The sequence below is a fragment of the Canis aureus genome, chromosome 2 (genome assembly GCF_053574225.1).
Source record: "Canis aureus isolate CA01 chromosome 2, VMU_Caureus_v.1.0, whole genome shotgun sequence".
NCBI lineage: Eukaryota > Metazoa > Chordata > Mammalia > Carnivora > Canidae > Canis > Canis aureus.
Genome location: NC_135612.1, coordinates 87,653,159 through 87,665,826, shown reverse-complemented (window position 1 = coordinate 87,665,826; position 12,668 = coordinate 87,653,159). Strand labels below are relative to the sequence as shown.

Genomic DNA, 12,668 nt, shown 5'->3' with positions numbered 1-12,668 from the left:
GAGCTCCTATTTGCTGATTTGTTTCACTTTCACCACCTCTCAAGAGACAGGCATTTCTCATAGAATGTGAAATAAACTGCACAATGCCACATGGCAGAGTAAATACAGAGATGTGATTCCGTTTCACTTGGGGCAGTAAGAAAGGGGAGCAGCCGATGCACTTCTGGCTTTGGTGCAATGGGATAGAGTTTGCACCCACTGTGTGCATTCTCTTCCATTCCCTTTTAACACCCCTTGAATCGTGTCCTTCTCTGATTCCAGAATCCCCTCTGTCTGAGCAGAAATATTATGAGCAGAGTATTATGTATTGATATTCTAACACATTTATGTATGAATTTGTACTTACCATCTGAAAATGAATGAAATAAGACAAGATGCACTTGTTATAGGATGTAATTTCCTGTACTTGGCATATGACTTATTGATTCCAATTAAATTTTGACTGAGGCTTATATGAGAAATAAATGTATATATTTTTTAAATCAGTTTTCCTCCTAATCTGATTGCATTATTTATTAAATGTCTAATGGTTAATAACTCAGATACTCAAAAGATTCACATATTTAAAGTTCTAAAATTTGTCTGGCTGGATTTAATTCCAAATACCTTGTTCTTTCTGATGGCATTTCCCTAATATTAATGCTGAACTGAAACCAAAAATAGCAAGGGGGTAAGAACTCGGAATAGCAGGAACTGAGACGATCAGTCTAATCAGCAAATTAGGGCTATGTACAAATCATGCAATTGGCATCATGGGAGCAGCAAGGACCACGCCATGTGGAGAAGAGAACACTCGACGTTGATAACTTTGATTAGCATTAACATTGATCACATAATTCAGTTACTTGCAGGATGTTTCATGATGCTAATAAATAAAAGATGACGCTCTTTAAGAATGGTGGCTTCCATAGTATTGTAGCCAAAGACAGCTAAAATGTGGGGTGGGGGCATAATTTATTTCTCCAGCATTCTCTCGACTGAGCTATAACTGGGAAACCCAGATAGGGCTATTTCTCAAAAAAGGGAGGCAGAGTTGTTGCTGGAGACCTCAAGGAGATTTATGCAGCAACCGGCTTTGCTTTTAAATCTGGCTCCTCCTCCCTTCTGTGCTTTCCTCTTTGGTTTAAGGCAACATCTCCAGCAAACCAGAGTCCTCCTGAATCTCTGCTTCTTTAGCTCTAGACCCGCCTGCATGGTGTTCCATACTCTAGGTCTGCATTGATTCCTTCCCCCTAGAATTAAATGCGACCCTCATCTCTAGCTTTTTGTAGGTTCTAAGTACCTTTCATGTGCACTACATTCCAGCACTGCCTCCCCTACCCTTTTCTTAGATTCAAAACAGTTAAGGAATTTCCCCAAAGTCACAAGGTCAATGCTCAGCTGCCTCAAGCCTGTGTCTTTTTCCACCGTACCTCACTGTTCTAGCGCCTTTATTTCTTCTTCGTTCTTACACGCTCATTGGCAGTAAGGCGCTCACCTTTGACAAAAATGATGAAGGGTAATCATGGGAATAGAAAACCTCTGAATTAGAAGCCAGTTTAGAGTGGACTGGTCTGACATCGATCCAGGGAATAAATAGACCTTGCAGATTCCTTACCAAACCCCAGTGCCTTGGATGTCTCTATTAAGAGGAGCTCATTTCTCCTAGTTCTATCTTTGGACAGTCTTTTGAATAACTTCTATTTTGTGAGTTGAAATCTGTTCACAGAAACTTCCCCTTTTGATTCTAGCTCTGCATAATGGAGCCAAATGATAATATTAACTAACCTATACATTGCTGACTCCGTCAGGGTTATATTTTAAACACATTAACTTGCATTAATTCAGAGAAATCTATGAGAAGGTACTGCACTAGTAGGCCTGCTGGAAGATAAGGAAGCTGAGCTGGAACCCAGAAGTCATTGCTAAGAATTGGTAGAACTGGATTTGAAGCCAAGCATTGAACCAACACACTCACCACCAGTCCTATTCTCTTGATCACTTTTAATGTTTGCTGAAACCAGAGTCGCACTTTTGACACATAAAACACAACTACTTTTGTTCACACGTTGAAGACACTCAAATCACTGACATAGTTATGCTATTCTTTTTCTTTTATAGACACATCAACATTCAGATTAGAGGCGGGATAGGGGATGGGGATAAAACACTCTTTGGTGACTTTGAGCAATAACAGGATCTATACCTGACTCAGACCATCCAGGTTCCTGATCTGACTTTGTTGTTTACTAGCAATATAACATTGGACAAATTAGCCTTATTTATTGTGCATCTGTGCCAATTATTCATTTATTGTACCTCTGATTCCTGATTTTTAAAAGCGGATGTCACAATGTATCTACGTCAAAGGATTTTTTTTTTGAGCTTAAATCAAGCATCTGGAATGTTGACTGTATATTGTCAGCACTCAGTAAATATTAGGTACTATTTTTAATACTGACATAATTAAATGAGATCATAGAGTTAAGTATTATGACAGCCTCTGCTCCCTAGAAATTACTCAATCTGGGATCCCTGGGTGGCGCGCGGTTTGGCGCCTGCCTTTGGCCCAGGGCGCGATCCTGGAGACCCGGGATCGAATCCCACGTCGGGCTCCCGGTGCGTGGAGCCTGCTTCTCCCTCTGCCTGTGTCTCTGCCTCTCTCTCTCTCTCTGTGACTATCATAAATAAATAAAAATTAAAAAAAAAAAAAGAAATTACTCAATCTATATTAACGATGATCATCTAATTTACTATTATTATTTTGCTGTTTTCACACATGTTCTTCAATATCCAAGGGCGTGGGGAATATGACTTTGGGATCTCAAGGTCCATAGCACACTCAGTGGGTAGATGGTTTTAGAGATTAAAGGCCTGTATTCCCCTTGTCTTTTCTTTCTGAAGGTGTTGAAAACTGACCTCTGTGCTCCAGAACCGAAATCTGTAAGGCGAAGACAGAGTTTGGGTATTGAGAGGAAGAAGCTTTATTGCTTTTCCAGGCAAAGGAGGCCGCAGCAGGCTCTGGCCTTCAAAACCACAAGCCTGCCTGAAGGAAGGGGCTGGGGTTTTATAGGGAAACACAGGATCTAGCCGATTTTGACAGGCACTGTGTAGGTGCTGCCGGCCTCCTTTGTCATGTCTTCAGGGTGGTAACCCGGTTCCCCAAACAAAAGGCTAGGAAGGGAGAAGGGGAAATTTGCAGAAGAGAGGGAAAAGGTTACCTAGGTTAAAACCCAGCCGGTAGGAGTCAAGCCAATGAACTTCAGCATCCAGATTCTGAACCGTGAATATGTCACATTTCCACCTACCATCGGGAAAGCAGCTCTCAGGGCCCACCTGAGCTAGAATTCCAGAGCCTGCACCCCCAGTCCTGCAGAAGTAGTGACCAGATGCAGGTGAATCCGTACGGAGCTCCTGCAGTCTAGTGGGAGGCACTTAGTGAATCCAAGAACAAAGAGACAGTAAAATAAAGACACAATATGGAATAAGAATACAGTGTGTCCTGTATGACAGAAACTGGGAGATGCTTCTGTTTCCACCGAATGAGTGGGCATTTTTATCACCAATGGATGAGACCAGATTTCAGGTCTAGGAGGAGTCTGTTCACTGGGCAGTGGAACTTAGGGAATGACCCACGGTGGTAAGAGAGGTAGGCTTGTTTGGGCCTTCTCCCTGCCAATATTTGCAAGTGAGAACAGTTAAGCTGTAAAGACCCCAAATAACAATTTGGAGGGCAAATTAAATGAAATTGAAAGGCTTTTCAGTAGCTCCCAGATTTACATAAATTCCGAACATGTGTTAGAAGGATACTGAAAGTTAATGGCTGGTTTAGCAAAATAATAATAAATAATAATAATCATAATGTGATGAGAAATTTCTGCGTGCCTGACAGAGAGGTACTGGATCTTTACCCATCGCATTTGTGATTAGGGATGCGTGTCCACACACTCGCACACACACACACACACATTAAAGTGTATTAAATCTTCTCGAGGCATGTTGTTGTCACATTGCTCCAAGAACAGCGTTTAAATACCAACTCCCTTGATTCCCTCAGAGATTTGAAAATGACTCCCTTATATTTGATAATGGACCTGTACTTAGAAGTTCTTTTGTACCCTGAGCATCTCAGGCGATACCATTAATGCTGCATAAAACACCACAAAATACCAGGAGATCAGACCAAGTAGCAATTACCGAAAACATTTTTCTGATATCTCCCCAGATTTTCCTTTGGGGAGTGCTAACTCAGTAAGTGTTCACTATACATAAACAAAGCATAAGCTATAACTCTGCAAAGAACTTACAATCTTTTCTAAAGTGTTTTGCTTTGTTTGATAAAATGGTCTTTGGGGGAAACTCTAATGGACAAAAGCTAAAGATCCAGAGAAAGGAAACCTGATCCACTTGAAAGTGAATAGGGGGCTGCAGAGCGAAGTAAAAAAATATGCTGGTGCTTACTCAAAAAGTGCTGACTTCCTCGGGTAGGTCATCTTAGAGGTCCACCTTACACCACATAATAGTGTAATTAAAAAGCGCTGATGTTTTGTACCAGGAAGAAGCTGCCCTCTTCAACCCGTGTGGAAGCAGCAGTCTAACTTCGGCGGGAGGCATGCGTTGAATCTGGGGCATGGCAATTTTATCAATAGCCTGGGATACAATCGAACCTCATTAACGCGGACCCCACTAATTCTGAATTTACAGAAATTCAGATATGACTTAAGAATGGATTCTCGCTGAGCCAACAAACCAACCAAAAACCCCCAGATAAGTTCTTCTTTTGTGAGTATCAGGGTCTTATTCACAAGACCTACAGCAGAGTCCAACTCTGTAGTGGGTGCATCAACAAAGCTTGCTGTTCAGAGTGCGGCTCCAGCGCTGGAAGCCTCCTTTCCCACAGGAACGTATCGCTCTGCGAAGTGGGACTGTTAGGAAAGCAGACTTATTTCCAGCACAAAAATAGGTGTTGTTGCAAGAATAGCATCCGATACACCACAAGGTGAATATGGTGTTTGCGTTTTTTGAGGGGCAGGAGTGGAGGGGCAATGGTAGAGGGTGAGAGAGAGAGAGACAGAGAGAGAGAGAACCTTCTTAGGACCTCTGTTCATCTCACGACCCCGAGATCATGACCTGAGCCGAAATCAAGAGTCAGGGCAATTAACTGACTGAGCCACCCAGGTGCCCCTAATCTTTAGATGCTGGGATTAGGAATAATATTAGGGGCCACTCTTTCTTTCTTTCTTTCTTTCTTTCTTTCTTTCTTTCTTTCTTTCTTTCTTTCTTTCTTTATATTTTTTATAGCAAGTAGCACTCTATAATGTGTACAATTATCAGAAAGAATTCTGAGGAGCTGCAAAATCGTGGACATTGTACAAAAATTACTCATTAGTGTTGTGGGTCCCTCCTGCCTCAGTTCAATAAACATATGTCCATTTCATCTATGTTTATAATAAAAAATACTTTTTTTTAAAGAGAAAATACATTTCTTTATTCACTTTTGAAATATATCATAAACAGGGCAGCCCGGGTGGCTCAGCGGTTTAGCACCACTTTCAACCCAGGGCGTGATCCTGGAGACCGGAGATGGAGTCCCATGTCGGGCTCCCTGTATGGAGTCTGCTTCCCCCTCTGCCTCTCTCTTTCTCTCTGTGTCTCTCATGAATAAATAAATAAAAAATCTTTAAATATATATATGTATATATGCATACATATATGTATATATCTCATAAACACATTTGTTAAATTTGCCTTTCCATTATAAAAGATGGCCAAGGGGATATGATCTGGCTTGACATGTTGATAATCTTTGGGATCAAAGTGAGTAAACTGTAAAAACAACATTAACTTTCCCCAGCAAAGTGATTAGCAGATTTTCTCTTTCAGGATACTACATTGTTACCCCCTAGTTACCGTTATCATTGATCCCCTTACCCTCCTGCCGACTAGAAATCTAAGTATTTCCCATTTATTTTCCTATCTGAGCGATCTGTAAGGGCAAACTGAGAACCGCTTCCCTCAGCTCTACCCCAAACAGCTGCAGAGCTTTTCCATCTGGATTCTCTGCATTGGATCCAGTGGAGCTGAACGATAGAGCACTTTATTTGCTGGGAATGTAAATGTCCATTAGTGATCTCAGTAAGAACAGGGTGCAAGTAATATGCTGTGTATCTAATACACGGGCCATTAAAATGGAGAGCTGATTTCTCCTTCTTCCTCCCCATCTTCCCATCTTTTGTAATAGCTTCTATGAACATGGTAGGTTTATACCTGAGTTATTGTACCTATAGCACGGCCCCTTGCCACGTGATCTATGGACTGGAGTTGATACACACACTGTTTGTTGCTGGTGTACAAATGAAAGGTGTCTAGAAACTTTTATTGCAATTTGCCATCACTGTGACATCCCATAGTCAACAGACAGGTGTCATGACGCTGCTTATGATTGGTTTTAGTGTCATTGGTTGTATGTGGTAGATTGTGTATACCGTGAGCTGCCTGTTAGTATCAGTGCAATGCATTAGGGAAAAAAAAGTTTCAGTCCTCCAGCCCCTTTCTAGTTGTATGTTTTTTTCACGTACTCATTTTTTTGTCTAATGACACCCATTGTCTTGATAAAGTCCCGTGTTAAAACACCTCTCAGAGTGCTATAATAAATAGCTATAAAAATCTAGTGAACATTAAGTAAGTCTACTTCTGACCTCTCCTTATGGGTAGCCATGAGGCATGTAGCTGTTTACATTAATTAAAATTAAATACGTCAAAAATTTACTTCTAGGGGTGGCTGAGTGGCTCAATGGCTTCAGAGTCTGACTTTGGTTCAGGTTATGATCCCAGGATCCAGGGATCAATCCAGCATCAAGCCCCACACCATGGCCACATCGGGGTCTCTGGTCAGTGAAGAATCTGCTTCCCCTTTTCCCTCTGCTCCTCCCCCAGCTCACACGTGCACTTTCTCTCTCTGTTTATCTGTCTCAAATGAATAAATAAAATTAAAACAAAACAAAAACTTAGTTCTTTAGTCACACTAGCTACATTGCAAGGGGTCAATAGCCAAATGTGGTTAGTGACTGCCAGACTTTGGACAGATTCCTCATGTTGGACACCTGGATATAGAATATTTCTATCATTGTGGAAAGTTCTATTGGGGCAGCTCTGTTCTGGTTGCTTCTGACCAAAGTGACCAAAGCCAGTAAACTGTGTCCTTTGTATGATGTAGTGTTTTTTTTTTTTTCAGGCTTGTTGCATTCTGATATGCCAAGGATATGATATGCCGAGGATACTTGTGTCTAAACCTGTTGTCCTGTCAAAAATATTAATGGCGATGCTTTCAGTCTCAAAATTTTCCCAATTTTGTCAATAAACTATGCCCATCTCAACTGCCTCATTGTACATTAGGCATGATATTCATTTCCTTCCTTTCAGACTGTTAATATGTGGCATCTTATTTTACTCTCTTAGGTTTCTCTCCACTCGTGTAAAATGAGGGTAGTAGCAGCTACCTCTTTGGGCTCTATCTTGTACTGCTTTTTTTCCTCCTACTTCCTTCAATGATTCATGTCTGAAAGAGATTCCTGAAAGGTGGAGCTTTTGCATCCTAGCGCTTTCTAGAGTATTTTTAAAATATATTATTATGGTATGTGTTATGTTACATATTACTACATAATAGATAAATTATCTCTGATATGATTATACCTATAATTTGATTATGTAATAAGCATCAGAAAGCATATACCTCCTGAGGAAAGATTCAAGGAACATATTCTACCCCTCCCTGTTCTGTGCAATGAGGGGTGCACATTCACCTCACCATCAGTCCATCAGGGGTTCTCTCCCGGTAGTTTGGCTTCTGAGTGAGCGGTAGACACTAATTAGAAAATGCGTCTTCCAACGGAAATGACAGCGCATTGTTCACTTTGTTCCTGCTGCCTGGGCCTTCTCATTTTTCAAATCCTTTCCTCAAACCCCCCAGTAATGCTGTGAGCTTCTTGTGTCCCTCCTTTAAATTTTATTTTTGCCTTAAAGTAGACAGCCTCTCTTTCTATTATTCGCACCCAAGACCCTAAAGAGTACAACAACCTTGAAGAGAACTTTTAGTGCTACTATCTGCACTGAGCAACTGTACACATTTTTACTGCAATTTGCTCAATGCTGAGGCTCCCAGCGACATCACGCTAACTCCACGCCAGATGTACATAATAACATCTACGTAATCATATGTTCCTCCACAAATTAAGATTGTAAGGTTAAGATTAGAGAGTTCCCTCCTTCAGAAGATTCCTCTTCGGATATTATCACAGTTTCTCCAGATGTTTATTAAACATACATTCCCTTTATAATCTGCTTCCAACTGCAAGCCAGCTTCTGTCTTTGCTGAGGCTCAGCTGTATTATTATGTGGGTCACAGCCAACTCTCCACATTGCCACTATCTAATTATTGTTTATGGTTTTACTTTGGATCCTGTACTTCAATTACCTACTCTATATTGAACAAACATACTAAATTTCCCTCTATTTATTATATCTTCCATAAATTGTATCGCCCATCTAGGATAATGGGTATTGCTTGCACATTTGTAACATTTCAAATAGCCTAAATTTCTTGATAGCTTAAGTGTAGGGTGTGCAACTGTGGGGTTTGAATACTGCATATTGGAAAAATGATAGACTTCTTGAGTTCTCCTAGCTGCGTGTTTTTATATTAAAGTTAATTTCCCCCTTGGTAGAGACTGCCACACAGCCATGACTGTATCATTGAAACGTCTATGAAATAAAGGCATACTATCCTCTCAACTTAAAACTCTTAAACATTTCCATTTTACAGAAAAATAAAACCACAGAAGAAGCTAAATTTGCAAAGAGAAATTCCATTAGCATCTGGAGGGCCGTTTCTTTGTTTGAAGGGACAGCGAAACACGGTTATGAAGATTCAGAGCATGGCATCCTCCTCCCGATTCTTGGGATTGTAAAGGCAGATCTGTAACCGCCAGGAAGTCCCTGTGCTGCCTATTATAAACCGTAATCAGTTGGAACTGATTGCTCAACTCTGGTCATTTTCATCTACAAACAAATTCACAAGTTTTCCAGACAAATATGGATGGGCTGGTAAATTTAAATTTCAAATGAAAAAATATCTTCCTGTAATGAGTTCACATACCTTTTATTTAGACTTCCAAATGCCAGCATAATGTGATTAGTTTTGATGTTGTTTCTTTCCACCACTTATGAGAAATCACATCATCAATCATATTATCAAAATTAGATGTGGAGAAGACCTAGCATGTCACCAGGACCCTCCCCTGTGCCTGTATAGACTTGTTTTAGCCAGTGTCTGTACTTTTTAATATTTTCTTCAATCTAATATTAAACTTCCCTTGTGATCAAGCATCTACCATTTCCATTGTAATGACATAAAAATAAAAAATGAGAGTTTGTTTTCTTAAGAGGGTGCATCTGTGTTTATCTTCTCGGGCTTTTCAATAAAGAAAGCTCATGGCAAACATCTAAGAAATAAAGATAAATCCAATATCTTGTGATCAATAATTTCAATTATGGACATTTGCATAGAATTTCACATATGTTACCCATTATAGTAGCGAATGATACACATTACAGTAATTATTGTTATATCAGCAAATATTATTCTTTTAACAAAAATTTATTGGGTGCCCTTGTGAGCCTCCAATTTGAATGTATATGTTATATGTGTGTACCATTTATCATATATACTATACTTTTAAAATCAGCTTATTGAGAGTTTATTGAGCAGCTAACTTGGTACGGTATACATATGCAATGCTTTTATTTTCCTTCGATCTCTGTCTTCAAACTTATTCTGTCAAATTGTCTTCTCATGTCCTTCAATGAAAATTTGTATACATTTTGAATATTAGAATCTCAGCCCATATTACAATTCTAAACTGCAGTTTAGGAGTGCAAATATTAGAGCCAGACTCTATTAATTTCAATCCAAGAGCCCCATCTATTAGCTCTGGTTTCTTGGGTTAGTCACTCACACTCAAATGAGCTCCATTTTCTCAGCAGTGAAATGGAGATAGGAAAATAGGTTACATCATATGGCTCTTGTGATTTTCTATACATGAAGAACCTGGAATGTTGCCTGGTATAGAATGAAAGAGATAGAAGTGCTAGCTATCATTATAATAATTATTATTTTCATTATTATCATTCATCATTTCCCTCAGCACACAGTTAACCTGTGGCTTAAAGAGATCTGAGGTTGAAAAGGGCCTTCGTTTTCATTTTTCATCCTATTCTAGTATCTGTTCCCTTTTAAAGCTTCTTGTGTGAAGGATGGGAAGGGAAATAGGTGAGGAAGACATCATTTTTTTCAAGCTTGTTAGTTGTGGGGAGGCATCCCTAATCTAACTCTGGCTTGGTCCGTTTTGTTCGTTGTTGGTATCTCTGCCAGCGGATTGGCTTCCACATGGTTAGTTCATGTAGCTTTGTTGAGGCAGTGATCAGCCTTAATTTAGAATTCTCTACTACAGTTAACCCATTTAGAGAGAGCAGTCATGCTTCTCTTCAGCTCTTACTAGTGATCCATGCCTCCAAAATGCTCTCTTAGTTTTTAAGACTTGGCCAGCATAAGGTACCTCAAAGCGCTTGGGCTCTCTGGAATCAGGAATAACTGGTTTCCTTATCAATGTCCTTTAAGGGTTGCAGGAAACTGGGATGAGGCGGGAAGTTGCCCCATCTTTTCCCTAAGCAGACGATATTGTGATCCCTTTTTGTCCTGTTGTTGTCAAAAGCAAGTCTCTCATATTCAGCAATCTCCTGACAATACCTGGACCCCAGGCTCTATGTTCTTATAAACTCCTAGTCTTCAGAAAATGCAAGTCATTCTCTCCAACAACTCACTTTCACTTTCATTGCTTCTGTGGTTTCTCAGTCATTTAGCAGGAAATGGAGATGCAAGTCTTTCCTCCTTTAGGACAACACTAGTCTCTAGGACGAGTGCTTCTAACATTGTGACAGTTTCACAAAGGAGTGGAGGAGCACCTCCTTTCTAACCATAAACACTACAGTCTCTAGGATGCCAGTCATTCTCAGCTAACTTTGTCTTCTTGGTCTTAGTTTCTAAGACCCAGAAAGCTGTTAGTGGAACATTCCTTTTGGGCACCTGAAAGTAGGGCCAGTTCTTTTCCCCAAAATATGACTCAGTAGATGATGTCAGGACACAATTACTACAAGTTCTCTTTTTACATGTAGGCAACACAGTACCAATTTGTCTTCAACTTTGGGCCTCAAGCACTAAATCCAGGGCAAAAAGAAAAGCCCAGGGATGACTGGGTGGCTCAGTGGTTGAGTATCTGCCTTTGGCTCAGGGCATGATCCTGGAGTTCTGGGATCGAGTCCCACGTCAGGCTCCCTACATGGAGCCTGCTTCTCCCTCTGCCTATGTATCTGCTTCTCTCTCTGTGTGTATCTCTCATGAATAAATAAATAGAAATCTTTAAAAAAAGGTCCCACTCAGTTTTGTGTTATATATTTAATATGTGTCATATAAATTTTAGTATGTAAACATTAAGCTTATGTCATATATTTTTACAGATTGATATCAACATTTTAAAGACTATTAGGTGGCTGACATTGTGATGGACTCTAAATATGGAACATATTTAATCATCAAAATAAATTGTAAGTTAACTATTATTCCTTTTTTATACAGAAAAGAGAGCTGCAACTCCAGAGGTTTAGTGCTTGTTCTCAATCACATAATCGATAAGTGATAGAACAAAGACTTTAACCCAGAGTTCGCTGTTCCAAAGTTCAGATGTGTAAAGCACTTCTGCATGCCTGTAGGAAGTTAACAAGAACCATATATGGTGATAAATTAAAGAAATTCTATAGTTAATGCCCCATAACTGATATTTGTATTTTGAAATTTGCATAAAGGAATCAAGTCAATAGATCAAATCCAGGTACTTGGTTCTGCTCAGTTTCTCAGTGGCCTTTAATAAGCTCGTTGGCAGCAGCCTCATAGGTCTTGAAAATTGAAGATAAAGTACCTGCATTCTCAGATGCCATAATCATTATAAAAACCAACATAAGACATGATCCCTCCCTTCTCAGAACAGGAAGTAGGAAGGTCTCTTCTTCTTAATCAACCATATCAAATCAGCTGTACTGGGAGAGGCAAAGAGGGGGAAATGTTCCATTTGGCAAGATGGAAACACTATCAGGAAATTCATTGAGGATGAGGGAGTGAAGGGGATTTTTTTCTCATTGTTAGAGAATGTGCCACTTTTATAAACAAACACATATGTACTTATAGCCAATGTATATGTCACATGTTATGGTTTAGGAATGTGATAAGACAAAAAAATGGAGATCCAAAGCTTTGCAAACCAGATGATTTTCAATAAATCATATTAACACAGATAAATTCATGAGTAAATTGTAGGTAAGCAATAAAGCAGCAAATAATCTTGTGTATGTAATGGAATGCTCAAAGAGAGGACAGCGAACCCTAGCTGAGGACCAAATACTTGTTTGCAGGCTCTTGTCAAGGTAAGAGTTAATTTCATTTCTCATGGGCCCACCTGCTGGAAATGCTGGCATGTTGTCAGTGTGCAATCGTGTGCCCGATTAGGCATGCAATTGCCAGCTTTGCCCAGTTGCAGTGCAGGTGCATCTTCTTGAAAACAGAGCATTTAAGCAGTTTACTC

General features: G+C 39.9%; 1 long non-coding RNA gene across 4 annotated transcripts in view; it reads left to right on the top strand.

Moving 5' to 3' along the window:
* The window catches only part of LOC144303163 (uncharacterized), a 250,781-nt gene that overhangs the window by 112,516 nt on the left and 125,597 nt on the right, over positions 1 to 12,668 (top strand). For 2 of the 4 annotated variants that reach the window (XR_013370199.1, XR_013370186.1), the window contains 2 exons: positions 8,801 to 9,081; positions 11,551 to 11,637. The exons of the other annotated variants lie outside the window; for them this stretch is intronic. This is a non-coding gene — a long non-coding RNA (uncharacterized LOC144303163). The remainder of the gene's footprint in view (positions 1 to 8,800; positions 9,082 to 11,550; positions 11,638 to 12,668) is intronic. 4 annotated transcript variants of the gene reach the window in all.